This window comes from Triticum aestivum, chromosome 3A (assembly GCF_018294505.1).
Source record: "Triticum aestivum cultivar Chinese Spring chromosome 3A, IWGSC CS RefSeq v2.1, whole genome shotgun sequence".
In the NCBI taxonomy this organism is placed as follows: domain Eukaryota; kingdom Viridiplantae; phylum Streptophyta; class Magnoliopsida; order Poales; family Poaceae; genus Triticum; species Triticum aestivum.
In genome coordinates this window covers 740,525,937-740,542,670 of record NC_057800.1, presented here as the reverse complement: position 1 = coordinate 740,542,670, position 16,734 = coordinate 740,525,937, and the positions used below count along the sequence as shown (strand labels likewise).

The window sequence follows — 16,734 nt, the reverse complement described above, 5'->3', positions numbered from 1 at the left end:
GTGGTTTTGTTAGGAATAGACAGAGATTGGCCCTGGACTGACTTACTGAGGTCTTTCTGCGGCATGGAGTATGAGGTCATGGTCATCTTCTTCACATTGTATATTGAGCACACATCCACACGAATCCTGTTCCAGTCATCCTTGGGTCAACTGTATGTTCGTAACCATTGGTATATATATGAAATAAGGAAGGCAATCATGAAAGTGGTACGTACAACTACAAGAGAGGCCACTCCTGCCTGACCTGAATTTCTCTAGTGCAAGGTGTAGTGTAGAACTGTAGATCGATGATGGGCATCTTCACTAGTAGAAAAAGGGTCTAATATGAAACTCATTAGTCCCGGTTTGTAATTGAACCGGCACAAATGTGACCATTAGTGCCGGTTCCAATGGCCAGGCGGGCGGCGCTCATTAGTACCGGTTCGTGGCGAACCTTTAGTACCGGTTCGTGCCACGAACCGGTACTAAAGAGGTGGTTTCCTTTAGTACGGGTTGGTGGCTCCAACCGGTACTAAAGGGGGGGGGGTCTTTAGTACCGGTTGGAGCCACCAACCGGTACTAAAGGTGGTGCGCTGCCACCCGCAGTGCACAATGTTTAGTCCCACCTTGCTAGTTGAGAGGAGCTCGCACCGGTTTATAAGCCCCGCCGCGACTACCGTGTCGAGCTCCTCTCTAAGCAGGCCTTTGTGGGCCTATTGCAAGTCTTCCGCCCTGTGGGGCCTACTGGATCGTACGGGCCTGCATTCTGGCCTAACTAGAGATTGGGTTTCTAGTCGTATGCAGACCGTACCAGCCCCCAACAACTCTGGCATCCCGAGTTGTAACAGGCCAGCATAGCCCTGAGGGGAACTGGGCGCATACCATCGCCATGAAATCTGGTGTCAGTGTCTACAACTTGTCTTTTAAGCCGCCGGGGAGGTCCTTCCATCTTCATGACATTGCTCTAAAGATCACCGGCTGCGACCTGGATGTGTACTCTGTCAAAGAGTATGCCACCCAGTCAATCTGTGCCATGGTGTGCCCAGATCCAGAAATCACCGAGATGGAAGCTATGCACGACTGTAATGGCTTTGGATGTTGTCGTGTACATCTGGACGCCTTTGCTATTGCTAACAAGACCTCCCAACTGTGGGATAGAATCAGCACAACTAGTGATGTGCTAACTAACTTCACGCTATCGTGGCAGATAGTTGGCCAATCCAACTGCATTGCTGCCGAGAAAAACAGGAAAAACTATGCTTGTATCAGCGAGCATGCCGAGTGCATCGACGGAAACCATGGCTACAGCTGCGAGTGCAGGGCTTACTATGAAGGCAATCCCTACACTAAGATGGTTGCTCAGGTGACTTCTCTTTTCCTGATCTAGCGACCAAACGCACAGTTATTAGGTATTTTGGGCATTGATACATGCTAACCTATCACTGATCAAACTAGGGTATAAGTTAAATCCTAGGAGGGGCTGATTGTACCCGTTGGTGTGGTAACACTAGTGTGCAATTTCTGTTCTTTGCACGGAAAAAGTTCCTGAACTGCACAAATATGACATTATCAGCTGCCCTCATGGGGGAGGAGAAACATGTCATCATTGACTAAGGTTTTTTTTGGGGAGGGGGGAGTGGGCGGAAAAGCCGGTTTTCGGAAAATCTCGAGAATTCCGGATTTATTTTGGAGATCACTGAAATTTCCGGTTTCTTGTCGGTAACTGGAATTTCGGTCCGAGGAAAAAACCCTCTCATTGACATAAGTATTGACGAAGGGACCGTTAACGCCACCCGTTCTGACCTACTAGGGAGATATATCATATCTGAAAGTTTAATCTTTTTTCCTGTTCTGGGTCATTCTCCTCTGTGCAATGGGTTAGTGCTAATCTAAGTTTTTCACAGGCCCAACAGAATAGGTCTGGATATGCTTGCGTGAGTACCAACAGCAAGTGTGTGAAACTAAGTGTTAAAGACTTCAATTCTGTTGATAGAGTCTATGCTGGTTACGTTAAACAGTTGCTACTTGTAGTTTGTTTTATCATTCATGTAGGCTTCACGTACTTAGATATTGTTTCATGTTAACTAAATGAAGTATAATCTTCTGATTTCTGTGTTGTAGATTTTTCTATGCATCTTATCCGTATTTTGTTAATTTCGGATATTAATGAATGCCTTGAACCGGGCAATTGTAAAGGGACCTGCCATAATACCAACGGAAGCTTTAGTTGTACAGAATGTCCTCACAAGACTGAGTATGATCCATTAAAAATGCAGTGCACTAAGAGACAACAGTCTCTGCTCTTATGTAAGACTATAATTATTACATTTTTTATAGATAGAACAGAAACTTAAAATAGCTTAATGCCTGCAGGTGTAATTATTGGGCTGCCATGTGGTTTTGGTGTTCTACTTTTGAGCTTCAGTGTAGTGCTTCTCACTCGTAGATGGAAAATAAATGTTCAAAAGCGACTATGCAAGAACTATTTCCGGAAGAACCAAGGTTTTCTCCTAGAAAGATTGATATCATCTGATAAAAGTGCAAACGAGAATACAAAGATTTTCTCGTTAGAAGAGCTGGAGAAGGCAACCAATAACTCTGATCCTACACGTATCATTGGCCGTGGGGGTCATGGCATGGTTTACAAAGGCATATTATCCGATCAGCGTGTTGTTGCAATAAAAAAGTCTAAGTTCATTGAGGAGTGTGAGATCAGTCAGTTCATTAATGAGGTCGCAGTCCTCTCTGAGATAAATCACAGAAATATTGTGAAGCAATTTGTATGTTGTCTCAAAACCGAGGTTCCACTGCTGGTTTATGATTATGTATCCAGTGGCTCACTGTCTGAAGTTCTTCATGCAGATGTAAGTAATGATCTTTCTTTGTCTTGGGGTGATTACTTAAGGATTGCCCTGTAAACAGCAGGTGCTCTGTTTTATCTCCACTCTTCAGCTTCAATATCAATCTTCCATCGTGACGTGAAGTGCTCCAATATACTCTTGGATGGGAACTACACAGCTAAAGTTTCCGATTTTGGCGCATCCAGATTGGTTCTGATCAATCAAACACACATTGTCATGAATGTGCAAGGTACATTTGGGTACTTAGATCCAGAGTATTTCCATACCAGGAAGTTGAACGGGAAGAGCAACATGTACAGTTTTGGTATGGTACTAGTGGAGTTGCTTCTCAGAAAGAAGCCTGTTTTTACAAGTGAATCAGGCACAATTAAGAATTTGTCAAATTATTTTCTCCAGGAGTTCAATGAGGGGAGAATCACAGGTATTGTTAATTCTCAGGTCTTGGAGGAGGCAACCGAGGAAGAGATCAACGGTGTCGCCTGTCTTGCAGAGCGATGCTTAAGACTGTGTGGTGAAGAAAGACCCACCATGAAACAAGTGGAGACCGAACTGCAGACCCTACGAGCAAAGTTGGTGAACTCATATCAAGCAAACCTTAGAAATGAAGAGCAAATACAACCAAGTTGGTTAACTCGAAGATCTGGAGCTGATCATCAATCTTCTGTGACGATATTGGACGTCAAAGCCGACGTACAGTCCGGAGGCTGTTACAGCTTGGAGGTAGAGTTCATGGCATCTGCTAGCCTTCCACGCTAGATGCATATGTTAAAGGAGACCACTAGGGATCAGACTACTGATCCTTTGCCAAGTATCAGACTAGTCATGGACCGTCGGATGATGGCCACCAGATCTGGTAGTATAGCCCCACGCGTGATTAGTTGGATTGCTTCCTTGAAAAGTGCATCCGTTAGTTTAGTTGCATGCGGATTTTGCAATAACTATGATTAATTTGTTTCCTACTAGTATTACTAATCACGGATATCATATTAATTGGCATTAATTAGGCGCCATACTATGTGCTTCCATGCATGCAATTTGCTTCTATAAAAAGACTAGTTTCCAACCGCGAGGAACCTTATTTCCGGTGAAACTTTAGTTGCCTTGTAGTACTAGATATGATCTTCTGAATTAGAAATGGACGCCGATAAGTTCCACACGTGTGGGCGTTAGGGAGTCCGCCCACACATTTTGTGTGGTGTATAAGAGAAACAGCCCACACACCTACGTGTGGGCAAAACAACTAGCGCCCACATGCCTCTTTTTTTTCCCTCCCGACCCCTCTCGCACGCGTGCGTGTGGGCGAAGTTGATAACACCCACACACCCGTATGTCAGGCCTCGTACCTGCTGGTCCTGCATGCCACGCGTGACGGTCACCGCACGTCCGCAGTTGCCATGGTCCAGACCCTCGTCCATGTTTGTTTAACTGCAGTTGCCATGTCGCTGAACTACGGTTGCCATGTCGGACAACTGCAGTTGCCATGGTTGCTCAACTGCAGTTGCCATGTATGGTCTGATCTAATGTAGTTGCCATGATTTCATAACTTTAGGAGTTGCCACATACTAACACTAGGCAGTTGAGAGAGTTGCCATGTGCTCACAAGCATGCTAGGGCAGTTGCCATGTAAAAAGGAAGAGTTGCCATCTGCTTACGTGCACATTAGGGCAGTTGCCATGTACATGCACGTTAGGACAGTTGCCATATACCATGCAAAAACATATGGCAACTCGGTAAAAGAGAGTTGCCATCTGCTTACGTGCACATTAGGCAGTTGCCGTGTACCCTGCAAAACACATGGCAAACTCGGGTAAAAAAAGAGAGTTGCCACCTGCTTATAAAAGCACACTAGGGGCAGTTGCCATGTGCACTGCAAAACACATGGCAACTAGCAGCTTGGGTGTGGGAGAGGAGACGGACGTGTGGGCAAGATGGCAAATGCCCACACACTAGCCCTTGTGTGTGCGTGCAAAGTGGCGTGTGGGTGAACTGCTGAACGCCCACACACCAGCCCCTCCTGTGTGGTGAAACGGCCGTGTGGGCGACCGGCTGAACGCCCACACATCAGGCCAGTCCTACGTGGCACTAGAAACATGCCAAGATTCGTGCGCTCACAAACGGACGCGGATCCACGCATGTGGGCGAAATGCAAACGCCCACACGTGTGGGCGTTAATATTTCCGTTAGAAATTATTTGCTTTGGTCTCTGTATAATTTTGCTTCCACGCCAACTGCCAATTGCTTCGATCTAGTTAGTGTCCAGAGTATGCCAGAATATGCTTCGATCTGTTTATAGCATGTATGATAGAATAATAAAATTTTCCAAATTTTTAGGGAACTGATCCCTGGTTTGTATCTGTTTTGACGAAAGCATTTCCCCCATTCGAACGAAACATGGTAGGTAGATTTATGCAACATTTCTCACACATCATGGAAGCATCATATCGGATCTCAAATAATGCAAACTTTTTCTGATCCATGGAAATATTTTTGTTGTTTCATGGAAATATAATGCAAACTTGTTTGAAACATTTTCCAGTGTCAACGATATTACCATGGATATTAACAAATTATATGTGGCACTTAGTTGCTTCATGCATAACGTACGTATAATGCTCGCCTACTTTGTCATTCGATGCTTCAGTACCAAAGGATCACAGATGGCACATGCTTCCTCACATGTTTAATAAAGATTTTTGATGCTTCGGTAGAATAAAAAGGTCACATGCTTGCTCACATGCCATTCCTGCTTATAATGCACTAATGTTGTACCAAAAACTATATTCAGTACAATGTACAATGTATCATTCTTGTTCGCAGGAAGCAAACAAGAGCAATATTGGATGCAATATTAATAGGCAGTTGAAACATATTACGAGTAGAAAGCATAACAACTACTACTTCCGTCCCAAAATTACTATCATATCTGTACACCGAATGGAAAATTTGCTTCCAAAAGGGGATTGCTCTACCCAAATATGCTTCCAAAATGGAACTTATGTTTCGGACAATATTTCTACTGTACACAAAATCTGAATCAACCAACTAGAGGATTGCTCTACCCAAATACAATCTCCTTTCTATAAAAAAGAACTATTATCACATGTACGCATAAGTCATAACACATGCTTTAAGCATATTAGGAATCTGATTCCAAGGAATACAAATGTGCTCAAATTGCTTTCATCATATGAAAATCATGCTTACAACACTACAAACCATGCTACATAATTCATAGTCCTCTGCTCCATCCACCGCTTCCGACCAAGCCTCGATGACTTCCTTTTGTTTCACAAATCTGTGAGTATTGACATCACGAGCCACGAGAATCCGGTGAGGAGCAGCGAGGACCACACCATCGAGGGGACGACACCCTTGACCTTAATTAGAGAACCGATTGTGTGGCTTGCTAGGTTGCTTCCAAATGATGACAAAACATTGGTCATTGAGATGCTTGATCTCACGTTGGACTCCATGACCAACATCGATGATCGTGGCATGCACACAGACGGTAAAGCACGATCATCGTCTCATGTTAGCCCTGTCAAAATTTAGGAAGCATGAGTAGTTTGATTTGGATACAAGCATGACGTCTATGAAACAATACGAAGCATGAAAATGAAGCCAACTGCACATAATGTAGAAGCATAAGTGTGAAGTAACAAACCAAACCGCACATAGAGAAGAAGCATAACTATCGTGTGTATGAACCTGACTGTGCATTATGAATAAACACATGTATGAGACAAATGAAGCATGAAAATTGGATGCATCGTATTCTTGCAATCTCAATATGACTTCTACATAGTCGAAGCATATTATATAACAGGGAGATACAAAAGATCTCTGCACAATCGTTCAAATTAAGATAGGAGAGTAGATTTGTGTAGCTTGAGCTCCACGGTACTCTCTATCAGGACCATGCAATAGAGAATCTTTTTCCTCATATACGTTCACATCTAACATATAAAGCCTCCTAGAGTGGTAGTCACAACGAAGGCCTCGAGCGCACGGTACCACGCGAGGGAAAAAAGACCACCGCACCACGCCGCGCATGGGGATGCAGCACACCACGCGAAGGAAAAAAACACCGCACCGCATCGAACCCTAGCCCCAATCCACAGCCCCGCGCCCCTCGCTCCTCCCTCCCTCGTCCGCGCCCCTCGCTCCTCCCTCCTTCGTCCGCCGCGACTCCCTCCCACCTCCTCCTCCTGCGCCCTAGGAGCCCCGCCGCCAACTGCTACTCCTCCACCGCCTCGCCTCTTCCTCCTCCTGGCCTTCCCATCGCTCGGGCGCAGGCTTCCGTGGCCAAGCGCTTCGAGGGCGAACCCGTCTCCACCGTCAGCTCTGGGTTCGCGCGGGACGGGCTCCCCCGCCTGGCCGGCCTCGACGAGCATGGCCTTGATCCGGCCTCAGCCTGAGGACCTCGAGCCGAGGAGTGCGGCCTCGATCGGGAGCGGCGGTGGCTGGACTCCATGAGCTGGCCGGCGACGGCGGCGGTGGCTGGACTCCATGAGCTGGCCGGCGACGGCGGCGGTGCTGGATTCGATCTGCAGGAGAGAGAGGGAGGCGAGGATTGGTGAAGAACTCCGTTGCCGCTGCGTGCCGTGCTTCTAGATCGAGCGCTGCCTGACCAAGGGATAAGAGTATGAGGTAAAACTAGCCACCATGCTCCTGTGCGGGCTGCATCTCCACATCTCCCGTTTCATTATTTCATCATTGCTGCCTCTTCTCCTCTTCGTTGCTCTGCTTCTTCTCCTGATTTCTCTTTTTCATTTTTTTCTCTTTGTGGCGCCGCCGGGGATGAGAGGAGCAGCTGCTGAAGCAGGCGCGATGCTGGTGCACTGCTGGCGAAGCGGTCGTCGACGGTGCCGTCGACGTCGTCCTTGGCAGAAGGTAAGCCAAGATCAATCTCTCACAATATTCCTTTGTCGTCGGTGTTCTTATGAAACTTAGTGATTGGACTTTCTCTGTTATGTTTCACACATTGCTACTTTTAGTTATTCCCGTTTGGCTTGCGGATATGCTCCTGCTGAGAGTTTATTTTCTCTATCCAACATCATTGCAGGTTGGTGTCCTCTCCTTCTCACTGCAGCTACCTATGCATGTATTATTCTAGGATTTTGCAAGTTAAATACTCATGTGTGCTGAACTGAAAAGTTCTCTATGCAACATCTATTGCAGGTTGGTGTTTCTTACCTATGCCTCTGTTATTCTAGGATTTTGAAAGTTAATTGCTCATGTGTGCTGAATTGAAAAGCTCAATGAAAGGCACTTATTTCTATGTTGCTATAAGAATCTGTAGAGAAGAAAGCATTTAGCACTGCTGCCCCTGCTGTACATAATTAGAGGAATAGTTTGGTTCAGTTAGAGGAATTGGTGTTTTTGGATAGTGCTGTTTGGGCCAATTCTGGGCTGATCAGTCCATAATTTCAAGTCTCCAAATATAAGTTGTAGTGTAGGTCTCAAGCTTTCCAAAGAGTATTTGTTTGTGCTTTTTGGCCAGGCAGTTTCAGAGCAGCCATCAATTTAATGTGCTGTCCAGGAAGTTATTATCCTGAGCGCAGTTTTTTCATTTGCCAGTTTACGGCCTGTTAGAGGTTGAATTAAAATAAACTTTCAACATGATAGTTGTAGATATGTTTCTGTAGATGCTTATACACATATAATTTGTCTGAATTCCTCTTCTATATCGAATCCTATAAAAATATTAAAGGAGGTTGTACTATGTTGGACAGAATTTCATTCTCAGCTTCATCGGCGTCAGCTTCATCACCAAGAGGACGGACTCCGGAAGGTAGCCTCCTCCTAAGGCGCCAGACCGGTAACTCCCGAAACGTCCATCCTTCCTAACATTATTTTCTGGTGATGCACCGTTAGGGTTCGTGTTCATTGCCATTTTGGATTCACATGTGAAGTCTATTTTTGTTAATTACAGTTAATTAATTTCTTAATTCATGGTTGTTTTAGTTGCTGACCATACGATTGGTAGCCTTGGACAGAAGAGGGCCAGCAACAAACAGAAGCAACCATTGTCCTATCCAGAACATGTATATCTTCAGTTTTGGTTGCCTTCTGTTTACTTGCCAACAAGCGACATTGAGCTCACATATTTACTGTTTGATTTGTTATATACTTAATCTGCTAGACGAAGTGTAAAAGGGAAATTCATGCTCGACAATTTTGCATATTTATAAACCTAGATACTACTCTAATTGGTTTTACTTCTTCCATATATTTTCTCCTCCCAGTGTGTATAAATAGTGCACAAAGTTAATTTCTTTTCCGTCTCCACCGCATCTAATTTTAAAGAAAATAGAGAGGAATCTGAGAGATACACAACCAGAAGAATTTTGTTTCTTTGAGTTTTCGACCGTGTCTAACTTTTGGTAAAAGAGAGAGGAATTTGAGATAGATAGACAACCTGAGGAGCTTTGAACAGCTTTGAACGTCCGAGTATGCCGCCGGCCTCCTCGCCGCTGTTGTCGCGTGTCTGGCACCAGTGTGTGGCAGCTGCTGAGATGTGCGCAGTTTACTCCCGGTTCCGTGATGGTGTTGAAAAGCACCTTAACTGAGCCAAGGAATTTAGTAGCTTTGTGGGATGACTAAACAAATTTTTTTGCTCTTCCTATGCTATCTTCTCATATTATAATTTTGGTGTCCTGGTATGCAGGGATCAGCTTTGGTGGCATCCGATGCTGCCAGACCACTAGGTTAGAGCAGAGGAAGCTGACATGGTGTTCGACATTCAGATGGTCATTGTGATCGACCAGATGCGGCGCCTCATGTCACCCCGAGCCTCCAGGGCTTGTTAGCGGTGCTCATAAAGTAAGAATATGCTTGCAAGTGCTCGTTTCCCATATGCTTGCCCATTCCTGTCTCGCATCAAGCTTTCATTTATTTCCCTAAAATTCCTCTAATTTGATGTGTGCATGTCTGAGAAAGAAATAAGAGGAATAAGCTATGGTATGTCTTGGGAAGTACATTATTTCCCTGGCTTGTGAAATTAATGCGCCCAAATTCGCGTACAGTCTGGTTTCGGACTAACAATGCCTCCTTGTGTTATATTGCAACTAGAAAAAGAGATGGACATAATAAAGAAGCTTGGTGAACAAATATATATCTGAACCCTCTACACAGTATAGATGCTATGATTTCTGTTAAATGGAAGTTAGATTCAGATTCTTAAAAATATTATCCTTCAGTCCTATACATACAAGGTACTGTCTTGGCATGGATATAGCCTGCAACCCGCATCTCTAAACAACGCGAACCTATCCATAATCATAAACTTGTGTATTGATCCTCCATTCAGATTTGCAATGGCCCAATGCATTTCGGTCGATATATATGTGATGCCATTGGTTGGCCTGGATCGGATAGCTAGGTTTGATCAATTCGGTTAATATATGTTTATGTTTCTGTTTAGGTTTCCGCACCTTTTGATGCGTGTGCGTGCGGCCATTGAGTAACTTGATCTGTTTTCCTGGCTATTCTATTTCTGTTTAGATTTCGGCACCTTTTAAATGTGCTACCATGGGGGTAACCTGATTCCATTTTAATGGCAACGGGACCTGCAAGTGCATGGCCCACTGCTAATAGTCCTAGAAGCGATCGAAATTGTTGCTATTTTGACTTTGTCTGCTACATGGACTGCTATTCTAATCTCTATGTTTTCCCATTGCTTCGTTCGGTATGTCCACGTAAAACCAGAAATTACATGCATTTGAATGATGATAGCTTAGCACTTGATGATAAATGTGTTGTTGTTTTATGTTAATGTGAAACCCGATCTATCGGTTGTTAGTTTGAATCAGTACCCAAGCCATCCTCCTCACTGCCCTCCTCTCAGTTATTTAGGTAGTTCTTCCTTCTTGGGTAACAATGAGAAAACGATTAGGTTAGTTACACAGTATACTTCATGATTGCGGTAGGCACAAAATGCTTGGCAGACTAAAATAACTATGCCTCGTTTCTATTATCAAGCTCTGAGTGTATATTGAGATGCCTTTGTACAATGAAAGATCCATGGGGTTGTTTGTTTGCTTGTAGATTTCTGTGCAGATATTTGAATTGTGCAAATATTTAATTTGATTTATAATTTGTTGTCTCTTGATGTCGCTAATTTTGTATGAGCTGGAGGTGATAGTGAAGGTCGATATTTTGATCTTGAATGGAATTTTCATCTTCTTGATTTTCCTCTATCTATGTAGAGGTCTCAAGAAAGATAAAAGAACTTGTGGTTCAAGCAGCAAGAAGATAGCCAGCCTAAATGAATCAAAACAAGAACAAGCGTCGGGAATTTACAAATGAGGAAGTGCAGCTGGTATGGCCTCTCTGTTTTACCCGAAATCAACCAGAGGAAAAACTGTTGGACAATCATCTTCTTGCCATTTTATAGTTGACTTCCTGCCATGATTTGCTTCCTAAAAGAAATAGCAGTCAACTTGAAATAAGTAATTTATCTAGCTACAAATGCTTATTCTAGACTGATTATGTTTCTTCCAATTGCGGTCAGTGTTTTTTAGTTGACACTTTAGTCTACATATCTGCCAAATATTTACATGTTTGCATGGCCAGAAAAAAAATCAGATACTGTACTTAAGCGTTAGTGATGGGTTAGTTATTCTACTTCTTTCGGCTAAATGTTTAGCAAGGACTGCATGTTTGAAACAACTAACTCACCTTGCTTTTGGTACATTTTCCTTGTATATAACTCGCTTTTCTATTTCTCGGGGACAAGAACACCATATAGAGATTTGAGAGGTTGGCCCTGGTTTTAGAAACAATGCGCCTGATGGTTTAAATTTATTCTGCTCCTTACATCAGGGTCTGTGGTACTTTCAGACTTGAGGGAAGATTTTACTGTATGATATAAATTAAATCATTTGTTTCTACTACATGTTAAAGGAGTTGGCCAATGTTGGCATGAAGCCATAAAAGTTAGCTGGATGTGGAGGAATTTGGTAGTGGTGGTGAATTGGCACCTTTTCCTTGCTTGCCATCATGCCATGATTTGAAATTTAGTTGTCAGGCTACGTAATTCACACGGAGACCAGCGAAAGGAATTCGTGCGCTCCATCATACATTTGCGCCTCTAAACTTAGTTTGTTGACTAAATTGTGTAGTTCCCTTTTGCCGTTCTCTACTCCTTTTGCAGTTTTAACCGTAAAATATGATATATGATATAATGGTTATTTTGTACATCGAGCAGGTGATGTAATTACTTTCAATAGCGCTTCAGCTCTGCAATCGACAGTTTGACCTCATGCTAGGGCAGCCTCAGCCAGTTGCCTCTTCTATCAAAGGTAAAGAACAGAAGCCTTTTTATTGATATTGCTGTATGGAAAGTTTACTGGAAATTATGATTCTAAGTGGGTGTGAATAACATGCTTTGTCTTGAAATAATGACATATGGAGAAATAAGTATATACCTCCAAGGGAACTGTCATGTGTTTGCGGATAGGATTCTGAAAGCTTATAAACTTATTTTCAAAGCTTGCCTAATAATTTTATCATATAAGTTGAAATTCAGTAAAACATTCCCACTTGACAATGATCTATTGTTATTCCCTTAAATGTTGATCCAAGTGTCATAAATGGCACAAGATGCAGTTTTGATTAGATTTTGAGTGAAATTTATACTGTCTTGCGGTGATGCATGATGTTATTTATTTCATTAGAGAGATAAGTGTTAACCTATTAAGTTAATTAGGGTGACCGATTTAATGCTTATGTTAATTATTTGCAGTTTATTTACGGGAGAAAATAGTGGTAGTTTATTTATTGTCATTGGTTAAGACTGCTGCTATTAGATCTATATGGTTGCGGTAAATCTTCAATTATTTGCTAAATTGAGGGCTTAATGTTCCGCTATTAGGTTAATTAGGCTAGCAGCTTTTAGCACTTCTCATCTATTGGTTCAGCTATTATTTTGTGAGAAAGAAAATTTACCCTCGCTTTGTCCCTACAGGATAATGACTACCTGATAGTGATTCCTTATGCTCACATCTTTGGCCTCATGCTGCAAGCTCTAAAGCTGCCCCCTGCAACTTACCAGCACAAAATATACCCAGGCGGAAAGAATCGTGTGACAGTGACTTTCATTTCTACTTTGGAATTGCTAGATGGTTCACTTGTCCCGAGTTCTATACCAGGTGCAATCTTAAATAGCTATGAAGATGCAGAAGTCAGTGCTGCTATGGAGGCTATTAGATTCATGGAGATTGCATATGGCAAAGAAATGAGAGGCTACCACTACACCCATGTCAAGAGGCTAGAAAATCAAGTGACGCACCTGGTCAAATGGTTGACTTCATCGAATGAGACAATCAAGAAGCTGCGCAAAACATGCTACTACGCTGTCAGGTACATGAACTCATATTCTACCCAGATAGAAAACACAACAGCTGCTCGCCACCTTAAAGGTCAGGACAACACCAAAGGAGTTATGAAAACAGCTCTTGCAAGCATCGAAGGACTGACGCAAAGGCTACGCTACATTGCTATGAAGTTTGAGCAGCGCCTTGAAGCAACCAGCAACAGTTTCTGGTAAACTTTGCTGAATGTATCCTGGATATCGTGCTTCATCGGTTACCGCAACAACCACCTTTTGTTTCATATCTATCAGACCAGCATCTTTCCCATTTTGGACTACTCCCAGCAAGATATGTATAGACTTTAGTCCTCCCTTGCTGCCTCTATGGTGAAAAGTAGTCTATGATGTAGTTTACGATCTTTAGATTTTATTGTTGTCTGTATAGTCAAGAGCGGTTTACCATCGCTTATTGTATATATGTGAAGGTCTCCTCTTCTACTATTGTTTCACAACACTATGACCGAAGAAAACAACCTTTCCTTTTATCCATGCTTTCACACTAATGTTTGCATCAAACATTCCCTGTGATCATATCTGCAGCACTTAGGATGTGTTTGGTTTCAGGAACCAACCGGAATATAATGGGTCGGACTCGTTCCTGGGCCACGTTCTAGCGTTCAGTTGGTAACTGGGACGGAACCCACTCGTTCCCATCGAGCGAATATTCCGCTGAGATCCGGAACTGAGCGGTTTCTCCAAATCGAGCGGACCACGCGGAACCGTGCTCAGCGCTCGTCCCTCTCTATCTCGCACGTCGTACTCCACTTGCACGAAGCCCCCTCGATCCATCCCTCCTGATCCAAGCCGCCGGCCGGTCCTCTCCTAGATCCGCGCCGCCGGCCGGTCCTCTCCCTCGCCTCATCCTGAATCGGCTGACGGGCGGCGGGTGCACGGCTCACGGCCGAGAAGACGGGCGGCAGTGGGCAGCGGGGCTCACGCTGGGAAGACGAGCAGTGGCATCCAGTGCTCGGCGGGTAGTTGGAGAGGGTGGCGGCTGACGCTGGTGGCACCAGCGGGCCCATGGCCAAGGCCGGGAAGAAGGGCGCCTGATTCCAGGCGGCAGCCATGGCGAGCTTAGAAGAATTCAGGAAGGTTCAATTGGCTAATCCATGTAAGCAACGATCCTCAAAACTGGATATGGTTCTGATAATCTGATGTGAATGTCTAGAACAGTGTGATCTTCATGTATGCCGGGCGAGGCGAGATAGGAGAATCGAGGGATGTTTTCACTTTGGTGGAGGCACCTGACTTGTTTTCCTCGATGATGAAAAGACAAAGAAAATGTTATTTTGGAATTAGAAAAGAAAGCTCAGGAACATATTATCAATGTTGCGTATGATACCAGAAAAGCAAACACCAATTTGAACAATTTTCATTCCATACCATTCCACCAACCAAACATGGAGACGTAACCGTTCCATTCCACTACATTCTTATACCAAACACAGAGACGGAACCATTCCATTTCTATGGAACGGAACCATGACATTCCATTACACTTTGTTCCTGAACCAAACACACCCTTACAAGCTCATATTAAGATTTTCCAATCGATCCTGTACACATTCAACCAATGTATATAAGCTATTCTTTTTGAACAATAATATGTTAGAGCATACTCTCACATCGATTAGCTTACATTCGGCCTTTGCGCCATTGGCGCAACGGGTCATCTAGTGTTTGAATAACAGCAGCTCTGCCACGGGAATCAAGCCCTAATACTCTGGCGGGAGGCTGCAAAAGATTCAAATTTGATGGGCCTAGTAGGCTACTAGACAAGACGTGAAGGGCCCCACGTGACTAGGCCCATCAAACAGCTATGCGTTCCACTGAACGACGGACAACCAACAGGACTGGACGACTCCTCTGTGCAAGTACGACGCGTGTAATCTCGTTCCTTCTATCAGGCAACGCATAGCTGTTTTACTCTGGCATCCTCTTTCTCCTCTTTTGTATCTGCTTGCAGCACCATGGATCTGGAGAGCAGCGAGCTCGCTTCTTTCAACAGGAAAAGAGGTGGAGACACCAACGAGGCAGAGGAGCCCATCATGGCGATAGCGGCAGCGGCCGAACAGATTTTGATTGCGGCGCCTCCAGATCCATCCGCAATGACGTCCGTCTCCATCTGCCTGGATCAGAGGTATGTTATAATCTGGCATCCTCTTTTGTCTTCCTTTCCATCTCCTCGTATACACTATGGATCTCAAACTCAGCGACCTAGCTTCTTTCAACAGTTAAATAGGTGGAGACACCACCGAGGCAGAGGATTCCATCAGCGCCGGGGTGAGATGCGGATGGGAGACGAGGGGCGGCTGATAAGACAGAACAGAGGGGAGTCAGATGCGCTAGGACCCACAAGTACTAGCATACAGGGCTATACCTAGGTTTGATTACTGTTTACCTGCGCACGGCAGCGCCTGCAAATGACGCTGCATGCAACCGCTGCGCACTCGTGCCGCTCCTTTCCTGCACAAATCGCATAGCAAGCCAACGGTCTAGATAGGAGGGACCGCCGAGCTCGAGCTAGGAAGGAACTTTGTGTTAAGATAAGGAAGGGGGTGGCACATGCAGCTTGTCCATAATATACGTTTTAGGAAGCATGATTTGGCTGTCGACTAAGTAAAAAACATGGAGCCTACAAGTACATGCAGGGCATAGAGCCAAAGAAAAACTAAACACAATGTAGAAGCACAAGATTGATATGTATGAAGCAAACTGGCCTAGTGTAGAAGCCTTGGCGTGGTAAATATGAAGTAAACTGTAAGGACTGACGTTGTAATCCTATATGTACGAATCATGAAAAGCAGGAAGCATGGTATGGATGCAATATCAACATACTTTCTATATGATGAGGATAGTCAGGACCAAGAGGTTGGATGAGGACAATGATTCTGTCATGCAGATACACAATGGAGTAGAACTATATCAAGACCTCCCACAATCCATAGGTGAGATGAGGATGGTACCTGCAGATGAGGGGGGCGACTCCAGCAATGTTCCTCGCGTGCCAGATACATCCGGTGACCGAGACGAAGATCTACCGCGGTGGACTGGATGCCGTGGTGCTCGAAGCAATTGTAGATGACCGAGACGGCGATGGGGCTGCGAGCTCGCTGGTCGTGCGCGTCGTAACTAATGCCAGGCATAACCACACGATGGGACAGCGCACCGGCATGGCTAGTCTCACGGGCATGGACAGAGGCTGTTCATGGTGGTGAGAACAGGGGCGACGACGAGATTGACGCTGTCGGGTGTAGTTATGGAGATAGGACGAGGAGACTGATGCGTTTATGGTAGGTGAGATTATTACGGGAGGAGTTATGGGTGATGATGTGGCTAGATAATGGTGTATTTTGGAAACGAATAAAAGGATTTAGGAGGCCATCTCAACCGTGAGATGAAAAAGACATCAACGACCCGCGCATGGTCTGGTAAACGTCTGCTATCAGACGGCTGCTAGTAGTGTTTCCCTATGTTAAGCCCATAATAATGGATGATTTGGTTTTACTTTTGTAAACT

General features: G+C 44.4%; 1 long non-coding RNA gene and 1 pseudogene across 1 annotated transcript; one reads left to right on the top strand and one right to left on the bottom strand.

The window, feature by feature from the left end:
- Window positions 1-868: 868 nt before the first annotated feature.
- LOC123057349 (putative wall-associated receptor kinase-like 16) lies at window positions 869-3,596 on the top strand (annotated as a pseudogene).
- A 10,970-nt stretch (window positions 3,597-14,566) lies between these two features.
- Window positions 14,567-16,487, bottom strand: LOC123059632 (uncharacterized). Its single transcript, XR_006427516.1, has 3 exons — window positions 16,182-16,487; window positions 15,617-15,738; window positions 14,567-15,527 (listed from the first exon to the last, which is right to left on the bottom strand). It is a non-coding gene; the product is annotated as an uncharacterized lncRNA (long non-coding RNA).
- Between the last annotated feature and the right edge of the window lie 247 nt (window positions 16,488-16,734).